General features: G+C 36.9%; 1 pseudogene; it reads right to left on the minus strand.

Moving 5' to 3' along the window:
- Positions 1-904: 904 nt before the first annotated feature.
- Positions 905-9,344, minus strand: LOC149533247 (G-type lectin S-receptor-like serine/threonine-protein kinase LECRK3; annotated as a pseudogene).
- Between the last annotated feature and the right edge of the window lie 3,948 nt (positions 9,345-13,292).

Raw genomic sequence — 13,292 nt, forward strand, 5'->3', positions numbered from 1 at the left:
AATCACTTTGCATGTTCATATCTCCATTCCACTCATTTCTAGTTCATTGACTAGTCTTCATCACATTCTCCATCTTTGATCTTCTTGGTAGCACCTCAAGTAATCTCACTTTCACCAACTTCTCTCTTTTCCTTTGCAACTCTTCTTCTTCCACTTATTCTTCACAAATTTTCCATCCAACTTGTAAACATCTCATATGTCTCCTTAAATAAATACGTTAATCTTTTTTCGGCTAAACATAATCATAGATCTAAGGGTTTGATACGATTCATTGAATTTGTTCAACACTTTTTCTTTCTTTTTCTTTCCTTAAAACTTTTGAAAAAACTTCTCAATGAATCTTTACCTTAGATCAGTTAAAAAAATTAATCCATACATTAAATGTGCTAGCTCATCAATCCTCATGTTTAATATGTTTTGACTATTCTATATATTCATCTACGTTGGCCTCAAATTTTGATTCTTTCTTAAATTGTTAATGTGTTTCCACTCAGTCATCACTATGTTCTTCAGCTTAGTCATCACTCTTATATTTAATAGAAACAAAAAAAACGAAAACATCAACGTTAGAACTGAACTACTACTAATATATTATTTATTTTTAATAATAAACTTAAAGTTTATTAATTCATTTAAAATGAATAAGTCATATTCGACTAAGATTTGCCTTTCCAAAAGACCAAGTACCTACTTTCCTTTTCAACACATAATTACAAACTTAAATCATACAAAAAAAAGTGAATAAACTATATAAAAACGGTGGGGTCAAAGGATTACTTTTTTCAAGGCAATCGAAGGACAGTGAGGTCAAGGCACGAGCAAGGCAAATGGACAAAAGCTAGGTACAAATATGTTGCACCATAGCCACTACCCAAATATTGTAGGGCAAATAGTTAATCTGTAATCACAATAAACTGATGAAAGATTTTGGAGAACGCGGTAGGGGAATCTCCACTGTTCCTTCCAACATCTGAACAACCTTCATCATTGATGGTCTTAGTGATGGGTTCTCTTGAATACACCAAAGAACCACCAAAACCATTCTTTCCAACTAACTGGAATCAATTATGATGCCATCTAATCTCTGCTTCTCCATTAATTTCTCCAGTGAGTTGTGTTTTAGACAATCGTAAACCCACTTGGATAGGAACATTTCTTTTTTGGGGGCATCTAACTTGATGGTTTTCCTGCAACAAATGATTTCAATTAACATCACACCAGAGCTTTAGACATCCACTTTGACAGTGATTGCCATGTTTTTGTGCCACTCTGGCACTATGTACCATTTTGTTCCCCCTGTTGGAATTTAATGTGGTGGTTGTCTTGCCCTGGGAGCCAAATGCCCACCTACCACCCCTGACAGATTGTAGAACAGCCAAAAAAATTAATACGGGTAGGTGAGTTTTCAAATTTTGAAAAGAGAGGGAAATTTTGTGTGGTAGAAAACAAAAGGAATGTCTTAGATTCATTCGACCAAATAGAGAGAAGTTAGAGGATGAGCTCAAAATTTGTACAACAGAGAAAGAAGGAAAAAGTTGATCAGCAGATCAGTTGTTGTAGAGACAGAAGGAATCGTTGTCATGCTTCTTCTTGTCATTTTGTAAGTTTTTAGTTTGCGTGGTTCGACCTGTGAAGCAGTGATTGCTCTAGGTGCTATTGTATGTAGCCATTAGAACTGCAAGTTTAAAGTTTATTGAATGTTGAAATTTCATCAGTTTGAATTTTTAAGATTTTTTGGTTGAAGCCGAATGCTCCCAGATTTTTTAATAGTTTAAATCTCAGTTGAATAGAAAAGAAAGCAGGCATACTTGAATCTATTGTTCTTCCTTTTCTATTCATTTTTTTTTGAGAAACTTGTTTGAAAGGTTAGCTTGGTTCTCTGGTTTTAATGGTGAAAGCATTCACATTAGAATTTTTCTAAGTTATAAATTTTTCTTAGTTGGAGCCAAGATTACTTGGCATCCATTGTTGCCGAGCATTTTTTTTGAGTGTCGAGCTAACTTGACACCTACTACATTTTCTTTCTGTGCCGAGCTCACTCGGCACCTTCAAGTGCCGAGCAAAATTGGCACTCGGCACCTTCATGTGCTGAGCAGTTTTTAGTGCCAAGCAAAAATTTTAGGTTTAGAGTTGTGATTTTTAAGTTTAATTTATATTCCTCACATGGTATCAGAGCTTTGAGGCCCCACATCCACAGTGAGTTAGGGCATTTGTTTTCTTGAGATATTTGACATGGCAGTAGATACAGGAAAGATATGGTAGCAACCACCACCATTTAATGGACAAAACTATGATACATGGGCAAAGAAGATGAAGACCATAATGGTTGCAAATGATTTATGAGAGTTTGTGGTTAATGGATTCAATGATGTGACTGATCCAACTTAGTATGCTACACTCACGAATGCACAAAAGACTCATTTGAAAGAGTCAAGAAGGAAAGATGCAAAGGCATTAAGTTTGATTGAAGCAGCAATGAAAGAGACAGTATTCCAAAAGATTGTAGTAGCAAATTATGCAAAGGAAGCGTGGGATATCCTTGAGACGAACTTCAAGGGGACTGATAAAGTCTGTACGGTAAAGCTGCAAAATATAAGGAGGGAGTTTGAGAACCCTCAAATGAAGGAAAATGAATCAGTTGTAGACTTTAGTTCAAGGACCTCCAATGTGATTAACCAATTGAAGTCAAATGGAGAAGACTATCAAGAGCAGAGGATAGTGGAAAAGATATTAATGAGTTTACCTCATAAATATGACAATTTGGTCATGACCATAGAAGAGGCAAAAGACCTCACTATTTTGAAAATGAATGAATTGATGGGTACTCTTCAAACCAATGAGCATAGGATCAATAGATCTACATCTTCTTCTTCCCAAGAGTAAGCATTCAAGGCTCAGTCAAATTCAAGAGGAAGGGGGAGAGGAAGAAATGGCTCAGGCAGAAACTCCAGAGGTAGAGGCCAAGGAAATCGAGGACAAAGAAATGCTACAGTAGAAAGCTCAAGAAGAGCAAATGGAGAAAATAGCTCACAAAATACTTCAAGAGGAGGTAAGAAAAACTATAACTTAAATAAGAGTAATGTAGAATGCTACTACTGTCATAAATATGGGCATTATGCAAGTGAATGCTAGAAGAAGAAAAATCATCAGTCAGGACAAGAAAATATGGCTAATGTGAACATGGGAAGTGGAAACAATGCCACTGCCTTCATCATGTGTAATGTTGATGAATAAGGAAGCCCTAAGGTTTGGTACCTTGACAGTGGATGTAGCAACCACATGAGTGGTAATGAGACCTTGTTTTCATTCATTGACAAGAGTTTCAAATCTGAGATTAAAATGGGTAATAAAGGAACCCTACCAGTAGTAGGCAAAGGATCTATTATGGTCCACACCAAGAAAGGTGAGAAGAAGGAAATACAAAATGTGTATTTTGTCCCTGGTATGAAGCACAATTTGATAAGCATTGGTCGGCTCATTCAAAATGGATACAAAGTGCAAATGAAGAATGACAGGTGTGTCATCCAAGAAAAGGATGGGAGCAAGAATTTACTTACAACAGTTCAAATGACAAAGAATAGAATGTTTCCCTTGAAGATAGAGACATGTTTCTCATCTCAAGTTAGTGTTGTACCTCCCACACAATCAACTCTAAAGAGTGTGATTGAAGACCCCTCACGGCTATGGCACCTCAGGATTGGTCACCTTGGCTATGCTGGTTTAACTTTATTATCAAATAAAAGAATGGTAGAAGGTTTGCTACATATAGAAAATTCATGTGACAAGTGTGAGGCTTGTATTTTGGGTAAGAAACATAGGCTTCCCTTTAATTCTAAAAATTCTAGGAGGGCTAGATATCCATTAGAGTTAGTGCATACTAACCTAGTTGGTCCTATGCAAGTTACTTCCATTGGGGGGAGTACTTATTTTATGACATTCATAGATAATTTTCGTCGTAGGACATGGGTGTATTTGTTAAAGAATAAATCTGAAGCATCTAATAAATTTGTAGAATTTAAAGCCCAAGTTGAAAGAAAATGTGGACATTATATGAAGGTCCTCAGATCAGATAGAGAAGGGAAGTATACCTCTAATTCTTTTGTAAATTTTTGCAAGAAACATGGTATAAAGAAAGAGCTCATAGCCAGCTATACACCACAACAAAATGGAGTGGCTAAAAGAAAGAACAAGACCATTGTTGAAATGGCAAGAAGCATGATGAAAGAGAAAGGTCTCCCAACTAAATTTTGGGGAGAGGTTGTGGAAAAAACAGTTTACCTAATTAATAGGTGTCCTACAAAGGCAGTCTGTGATAGAATTCCAATGGAAGCATGGTCACAAGGAAGATGGATAGTTAAACACCTAAGGGAGTTTGGATGTGTTGCATATGCACATGTGCCTAAAGAGAAAAGGGAAAAATTGGATGACAAAGGTGTGAAGTGCATCTTCATAGGGTACAGCTCAGAATCAAAGGCATACAGATTGTATGACCCATTGAACAACAAGATGACTCTTTCAAGAGATGTGGAATTTTTTGAAAATCAGTCTTGGTATGGACCGATTGATGAGTCACCAAGAACTTCTAGTAAAGTGCCAATTATGAGTGAAGAGGATGCTGATGAACAACAAGAAGGAGTAGATAGAAAAAAAGGCAAGTAGCTTTAGTTCTTGTAGAGCTCGTCTAGGCATGACCGAGTGTTAGTGCCGAGTACCAATGAAGACCGAACTAGTCAGCAAAGAAGCAACAGTGAAGATTCTAATCCCACACTCTCCTCCTTGTTACCAAAAAAGACCAAGAGTCTTAGGGAGATATACCAAGATGAAAGGTATGAAGATTATGATGAGAGTGTTAATTTTGCATTATTTTCTCATAGTGATCTAATATATTTTGAAGAAGCTATTAAGGAGAAGAAATGGTGTAAAGCCATGGATGAGAAGATAGATGCTATAGAAAGGAATGAGACATGGGAGCTAACTGAATTGCCTCCCAAGAAGCAAGTGATTGGAGTGAAATGGGTCTATAAGACCAAATGCAATGCTGAAGGCAAGATTGATAGGCATAAGGCAAGGTTACTAGTCAAGGGCTACAAATAGCAGTATGGAAGAGACTATGATGAGACATATGCCCCTGTTGCAAGAATGGAAACTGTGCGTGTTGTCATAGCAATTGCAGCTCAGCATAAGTGGAAGGTATTCCAAATGGATGTGAAGTCCACCTTCCTAAATGGTGTATTGAAGGAAGAAGTATATGTGCAGCAGCCACCTGGTTATGAAGTTGCAGGTGAAGAGAACAAAGTATATAGATTGAAGAGAGCTTTTTATGGGCTCAAGTAGGCTCTAAGAGCATGGTACAGTAGGATTGACTCATATTTAATGAGCAATGGCTTTAGCAAAAGCAATGGTGAGCCTACTCTCTACATCAAGGCGGCAAATGGAAATGTGTTAATTATTGTCTTGTATGTAGATGATTTGATTTTTACTGGTAATAACAAGGCTCTAATTGGTGAGTTCAAAGAGGTCATGAAAAATGAATTTGAGATGACAGACCTAGGTCTCTTGAAATACTTTCTAGGCATAGAAGTAAAACAAATGCATAATGGAATTTTCATCTCTCAAGAAAAATATGCAGGGAAGATCTTGGAGAGATTTAAAATGCAGAATAGTAAGGCAACCTCCACACCAATAGCAGTAGGTCTGAAGTTGAGCAAGGAAGACTCTAGCAAGAGAGTGGATCCAATACTATACAAGAGTATGGTTGGAAGTTTAATGTATTTGACTGCAACTCAGCCAGATCTAATGCATTCAGTCAGTCTAATTTCCAAATTTATGGAAACACCAAAAGATTCCCATTGGCAAGCGGGAAAGAGGATCCTAAGGTATGTGAAATGTACCAAGGGATTTGGGATTTTGTATACTACAAATGATGAATTCAAGTTGGTAGGTTATACTGATAATGATTGGGCTGGAAGTTTAGATAATAGGAAGAGCACTTCTGGATAAATGTTTCATATGGGATCAGGTGCAATTCATGGGCATCCAAGAAGCAACTTATTGTTGCTCAATCTATAGCAGAGGCAGAATACATAGTAGCAAATGCAGTAGCATGTCAGACAATTTGGCTAATGAGGATCTTGACAGATTTGAATGAAAGGCAAGAGGATGGAACCACAATTTATTGTGACATCTCATTAATTGCATTGTCCAAGAATGTAGTCTTCCATGGGAGAAGCAAACATATTAAGATCAGATATCACTTCATTAGAGAGTTGGTGGAGAATGGGGATATCAAGATGGAATTTTGTAAGTTTGAGCAGCAGCTAATAGAAATTTTCACAAAGCCATTAGGCATTGGAACTTTTGTACACCTAAGAGAGTGTCTTGGTGTAGTTGATGTGGATCAGCAGTGATCCTTGTTTTGTTTGGCTCGGGACAAATAGAGAGTGCTAGAATTTAATATAGTGGTTGTCTTGCCCCTGGAGCCAAATGCCCACCTACCACCCTAGACAAATTGCAGAGTAGCCAAAAAAATCAATACGGGTAGGTGAGTTTTCAAATTTTGAAAAGAGGGGAAAATTTTATTTGGTAGAAAACAAAAGGAATGTCTCGTATTCATTCGACCAGACAGAGAGAAGTTAGAGGAAGAGCTAAGAAGTTGCAGAGCAGAGAAAGAAGGAAAAAGTTGATCAACAGATCAGTCATTGCAGAGACAGAAGGAATTGTTGTCATGCTTGCAGTTGCACGTGCTTCTTCCTGTCATTCTGTAAGTTTGTAGTTTGTGTGGTTCGACCTGTGAAGTAGTGATTGCTCTAGGTGCTATTGTATGCAGCCATTAGAACTGCAAGTTTAAAGTTTATTGAAGGTTGAAGTTTCATCAGTTTGAAATTTTAGGGTTTTCTAGTTGAAGCTGAATGCTCCCAGATTTTGTAATAGTTTAAATCTCAGTTGAATAGAAAAGAAAGCATGCATACTTGAATCTATTTTTCTTCCTCTTCTATTCATTGTTTTTTGAGAAACTTGTTTGAAAGGTTAAAGCTTGGCTCTCTAGTTTTAATGGTGAAAGCATTCACGTTAGAATTTTTCTAAGTTATAAATTTTTCTCAGTTGGAACCGAGCTTACTCGGCATCCATTGTTGCCGAGCATTTTCTTTGAGTGTCGAGCTAACTCGACACCTACTACATTTTCTTTGTGTGTTGAGTTCACTCGACACCCGTTGCCTGTCACTCGGCACCTTCAAGTGCCCAGTAAAACTGACACTCGACACCTTCATGTGCCGAGCAATTTTTAGTGCCGAGCAAAAATTTTAAGTTTAGAATTGTAAGTTTTAAGTTTAATTTATATTTCTCACACCCCCACCTCTAGTGAATGTTCGAGTCTGCTCCGCCTTCATCAATTTCACCAACCCAAAATCTGCAATCTTTGGATTGAAGTTGTCGTCCAGCAAGATATTCTGAGGCTTTATGTCACAGTGCACAATCTGCGCTGCGCATTCTTCGTGCAGATACAGGATGCCCCGTGCTGTCCCCTTGGCAATTTCAACGCACGTCCTCTAACTCAGAAAGCTACTTTCTACAAATAAAGTCTTGTTGAGAGACCCATTTGAGATGTACTTGTAGACGAGAAGCTTGTGAGAGTCTTGATCGCAGAAGCCATAAATCTGAACAAGATTCTTGTGATGACTCATGCCTATCACACTCATCTCCGTCCTCAACTACTTCTCCGCCAGACCATCGAGGAGTAGTTTATGCAGAGTCTTCACGACAATCTCACTGCCGTTAGGCATGGTGCCCTTATAGACTCGTCCAAAGGCGCCGCTTCCTATCTCTTCCCTGAATCCTCCCGTGGCCAATTCTATATCCCCGTAAGAAAATGCAACAAAACCCTCCTCATCTGCATCCTCAAGTTTCAGACGAGTACCGTAGCAGCACAACCAAATAATGAGCACAGATGCTGCCACTAGCGTTGAGGAGTAGCTCATGAGGCTTATTCCTATCATCATCAGACGCCGCTCTTGCACCGGCCGCTTGGTCTCCTCCTTTGGTAGGTGAGGAAGTGGCGCTTCACTGGAGATGGAAGGATATAAGTGAGGCTCTTCCCTTACTTTAACGAATGTTTTGACCGTTACTCCTTCTGCTTGATAGCCATCAATTAGAGGCAAGTGTTTCTTCTGACACATTTGACCTTAAAATGTGACTACCGTGCACATACAGTCGTCCATGCATGCCTTCTTGCATTCGATGTCGGTAACATTATCCAACACCATGTAGTTGTTACTCAAGTTCGTTGGGTTGTTGAGGTCTGTCTTCCAATCAGTGTGGTCAAGCTTATACATGACAGCGCTGATGGTCTTAGAGTAGCTCTGACCTGGGGGTGATTCGGGCGAGCATCCCCTGAAACGGTCATCATTGTCAATGAAATGGAAGCTAGGAGGACAGATGCAGATGGGCTGGTTCATGCCACTTGCTTGACACACGCCATTGCGCCCGCACTGACCCTTCACCTCAAAGCACAGATCATACACAACTTGCCACTTAGATGACCAGGAAGTAGCACCCTCTGCCTTCCAAACATACATCTGCAGAATCCCATCACTCTCCAATGTCACTCTGCGCAGAAGACGCCTACTTTCTATCTCGATAGCAGTCTAGTTTTTAATTCTGGTGTCGTTATCCAAATACAAGTCTCCACAGTCATCAAATATCAAGTCGATGGGATTGTCAGAATATTGATAGGTGTCGGAAGACTAGTAAGCTCCTTGCTGCTCGCCCACGCGCTCAACTGGATAGAGAACCAACTCGAACTGACCCGATGAATAGTTTGTAGTAGAAACCTGGGAATACATGGTAGACTTCAACTTGAGCATCTGACCCGGCAAGAGCGTATCTGTAGGAAAATCAAAGCTCTGCTAGACGTGGGCACCTGTGTGATCAAACAACACGAAATTGCCAGTATCGAGCAACGCCCCCTTAGATACATTTACAGTAGCAGGGGGGCTTGCGGACCACAGAGGCATCTTTTTTGAATCAAAGATCTGAAGCCCCACTGTAGAAAGCAGAAGAGTAGACCCCTCTTCAACTGTGATCCCTCTGTCACCCGTTTTGGCCGTCCACAGCAGAGTTTTCTCAGAGATGTTATCAAACCAGACGCCTACTATGAAGGCAGCAGGAGAGATGAGATAAAATCCAAATGCAAACTCTCCATTGGACGAAATCCATTTAGAATTTGTGGAATCGGTGGTAAGAGTTGAGCCAATAAGAATGTTATTTTTCTGGAGTGCCTGAGCCAAAGCAACTAGGCACATCAATAGACAAATGGAAATGAGGAGGAGCAGTGGATTAAAAGCCATCGGAATGTAGGATTTACTAGGGCGGGAGAGCAAAAGTTTAGCCAGGAATGAAAAGCAAAAACTGAAATTGGTAGATATAATGATGGGGTGTTTCCATGGCAGAGGCTACATTTATAAATCGGGCCGTAGCTGAGGAGTTGACATTTCTAGGAAAAAAAAGAGTCGACATTAATTTGAAATGGATGGCGACGTATCACCCATCCATGAATGAATGGATGGCCTCATCAATGGCTTGACATAATTATGACAAGTCAAGTCATTCATGATATGTCACGAGTCACTAAATGCATTATTAAGTGCGTGGAATTTATCCTAGAGAAGATTCGTAGAAGCCATGTGAGTGTTGTTGTTGTATGATGGTCCGGAAATGGAAGTTGGAGTCACAAATTGGAAGTCTTATCAAATTGTCAATTGAGTTGTGGACTGAGTCAATAATCAATACGTCAACTTACTTTTACAGTCTATGCAGAGCAAAAGGCAAATTGGGTGGGCTAGATTCTCAATCAATCAATACATTAGTTCCTTTGTATTGTTTTAATGCGCACTCATTAATTTTCAATTACGAACTTTACCCTAATCTTTTGTTGTTTGCTTAAGCACACTTATAATGTTGTTGATTAAACTTTATTTATTGACATTTTGTTTATAAAAGCCTAGTTTTTCTTTTAGAATTTATTTATGGAAAGTATTATAGTTAAAATTTATTATAATATATGTATTTTATTATAATATATTTTATTATAGTGATTTTTTTTATAGTTAATAGTTTCATCATGTTTGAAATGGTTAAGATATTTTTCTAACCATTATATAAATTTAATTTAATCAATTTCTACTGAAGCTTATGAAATAATTTGTTTGATTAATTTTATTAATTGATTTAAGTGTAAGTCATTTTTTTAAAATATTAAATTGGTTTATTAGTTGAATGAAGTCAAGTGTAAGTGAGGGAACAAATTCCAACTTACTTGAAATAAAAATGATCATTAGATTACTTTGTTAAAAAGTATCTTTATTTTATATATATATATATATATATATATATATATATATATATATATATATATATATATATATATATATATATATATATATATATATATATATATTTTAAAAGTTTGTGGCCCTTGTATTTTTAATAATATAATATCCTATTGAAATAAGATTGATAGACATAACATCAAATTAATTTTTTAATTAACTATATATTATTTTATGAAACAAAAGAATTTGTAAACATGACATATTAATTGCAAATGCTCTCTATACCAGTCAAGGTTTCCTAACATAAAGTTTCATTACAACAATACCCCATCCCTTCTTTCCATGCTCACATACAAGTGTTGATGATGCATGTTCCAAGTGAGGTTTGAAAAAACTTAGAGCTCAATAGTCAATTCTTGGGGTTTTCCCTATTGTGGGCCTTGGAGTGAAAAAAAAGACTCTCATGGAGGTTGAATTAAACATAGTGGAAGGAAAATGATGAAAAAATAAATTGGATGATGACACTAGCAACAAACAAGGAAGGCATTTGTTTAAAGATAATAGATAGAAATAAATAGACAAAGGGGTTGCTACCAAAAACCAAAGTAGTCTAGATGGTTTCACTAATGAAAGAAAAAATAAAAAGTAAGGGCCCCATAGTGGGATTCCCCTACAGATACAAAGATGGAGTCAAGATCTTTGAATTTCCTCCCTATTATTATTTATAAATAAAGATAATGTCTTGGAATATGAGTGGCTTGAATAATTCAGTGGGGGGGGTTGGGGGGGAGGGGGGGGGGCGGCGGGGGGGGGTGTGAATTAGTTATCCTCAGGTCTGGAAGTACCAATACATCTTTTAACAACTTCAAAAAAATTAATAAAACTCATAGATCCACTCGATCAATATAGAAAATCATCACTAATTCAACTTATTCATATCAACACTTAGCTCTCTGTTTTAGTGTTAGTCGAACTACAGAAACATATAATAGTAAATAGCACAACACATGAAAACAACATTGACATAGATATGACACCAGGATTTAACATGGAAACTTAATTTGGAAAATACCACCAAGTAACATGCTACCACTTTTTCACTCCCCTGAAGTGAGATCAGTTAAGAGCCAATCCTATTAAAGTTTACAATACACACTATTAGGTGTGACCCTATTAAATGATATAATCACCCTATTAGGAGTGGCCTTATTAAATGTTTTCAAAAATATCACATCAGAATGTCACCTTGATTAAATGGTTTACAACATGATTATGAACCTTTGTCAAAGGATTTTACCACCATAATGGTAAGAACGTAACAACTAGGCTGATTTGATAAAATACAAATCACTTTGCATGTTCATATCTCCATTCCACTCATTTCTAGTTCATTGACTAGTCTTCATAACATTCTCCATCTCTGATCTTCTTGGCAGCACCTCAAGTAATCTCACTTTCACCAACTTCTCTCTTTTCCTTTGCAACTCTTCTTCTTCCACTTATTCTTCACAAATTTTCCATCCAACTTGTAAACATCTCATATGTCTCCTTAAATAAATAGGTTAATCTTTTTTCGGCTAAACATAATCGTAGATCTAAGGGTTTTATACGATTGATTTGAATTTGTTCAACACTTTTTCTTTCTTCTTCTTTCCTTAAAACTTCTGAAAAAACTTCTCATTGAATCTTTACCTTAGATCACTTAAACAAATTAATCCATACATTAAATGTGCTAGCTCATCAATCCTCATCTTTAATATGTTTTGACTATTCTATATATTCATCTGCATTGGCCTCAAATTTTGATTCTTTCTTAAATTGTTAATGTGTTTCCACTCAGTCATCACTATGTTCTTCAGCTTGATCATCACTATGTTCTTCAGCTTAATCATCACTAGGTAGCTCAATCACTACTGGTCTATCTCAATTAGCTTGCACTAGCTTCCTTGCCCATCATTGTGCTTGGTCACTACTTCAATTTACCTTCATCTTGCTCAATCATTACCATCACTTGGCCAATATTGCTTTTCTCAACTAATACTTAACTTCTTTATTGACCTAGTAATCTATTGCTCGGTCAAACTAGTATTGTTCTTTAACTTCTTGAATTGTATCAATCATCTCTTCTACACTTGAACTCATTGTTCTTCTTCACTTAATGCATGATCAAACAATAATATATCTTGTCAAATAATAATTGATCAAGTGCCCTCTATAGTTCCATCATACTTACTCCTTTTTACTTAACCACTTTACTAGTTCATCTTGTTATCTCTCTTTTCAAATCCTCTTCATCAATCAAATGATATGGCACTCTACATTGTTAGTAAATGTCTTACCAGTAAGGTTTGACATCAATGAAAATATAACAATTGTTACAATTGTAGTTCAAACAATTAAATGTGATATTCTTGATAATTAGGTTTACCTTCTACTAATTTAGGGAACTAAATAGAGAAGACAAGGCTTTGAAAAAAATGTGAGTGGTGTCTGGATTGGTGCTGAGTAGAAGTGTTTGATTGAGTAGGGGCATCTAATGATCTATTTTTTTGTGCTTGACTGAGTAAGATTATTTCTTCTCTTCTACATTTCTCCCCTAATAACATTATGATCTCTTGTAATAATCTAATCTTCTTCTTTTTCATGGAAATTTATTAATGTCTATGCCCCCATTATTAGAGGTTTGAGGTGACTTCTTTGGGATTCATTGTATAATTCTATTTTTAGTAGTAATAATGATAAATAAATTCTTGGTGGTGGTATTAACTCCCCAATCCACCTCTTTAAAAAGTCAAGAAGAAATGATGATTTTAGTGATAGGGTGATAGATTTTGGGATTTCTTAACTTCAATTGGTCTCTTGGACCTTGACCTTCACAGTGCAGAGTTTACTTGGTCTGGTCATAGACAAGATAATTTTTTACTTAAGTCTATCTCGATAGATATCTCTTGTCCTCTAACAAGA

Source organism: Cupressus sempervirens, chromosome 10 (genome assembly GCF_028749045.1).
Source record: "Cupressus sempervirens isolate cs-2001-9-10 chromosome 10, ASM2874904v1, whole genome shotgun sequence".
Lineage (NCBI taxonomy): Eukaryota > Viridiplantae > Streptophyta > Pinopsida > Cupressales > Cupressaceae > Cupressus > Cupressus sempervirens.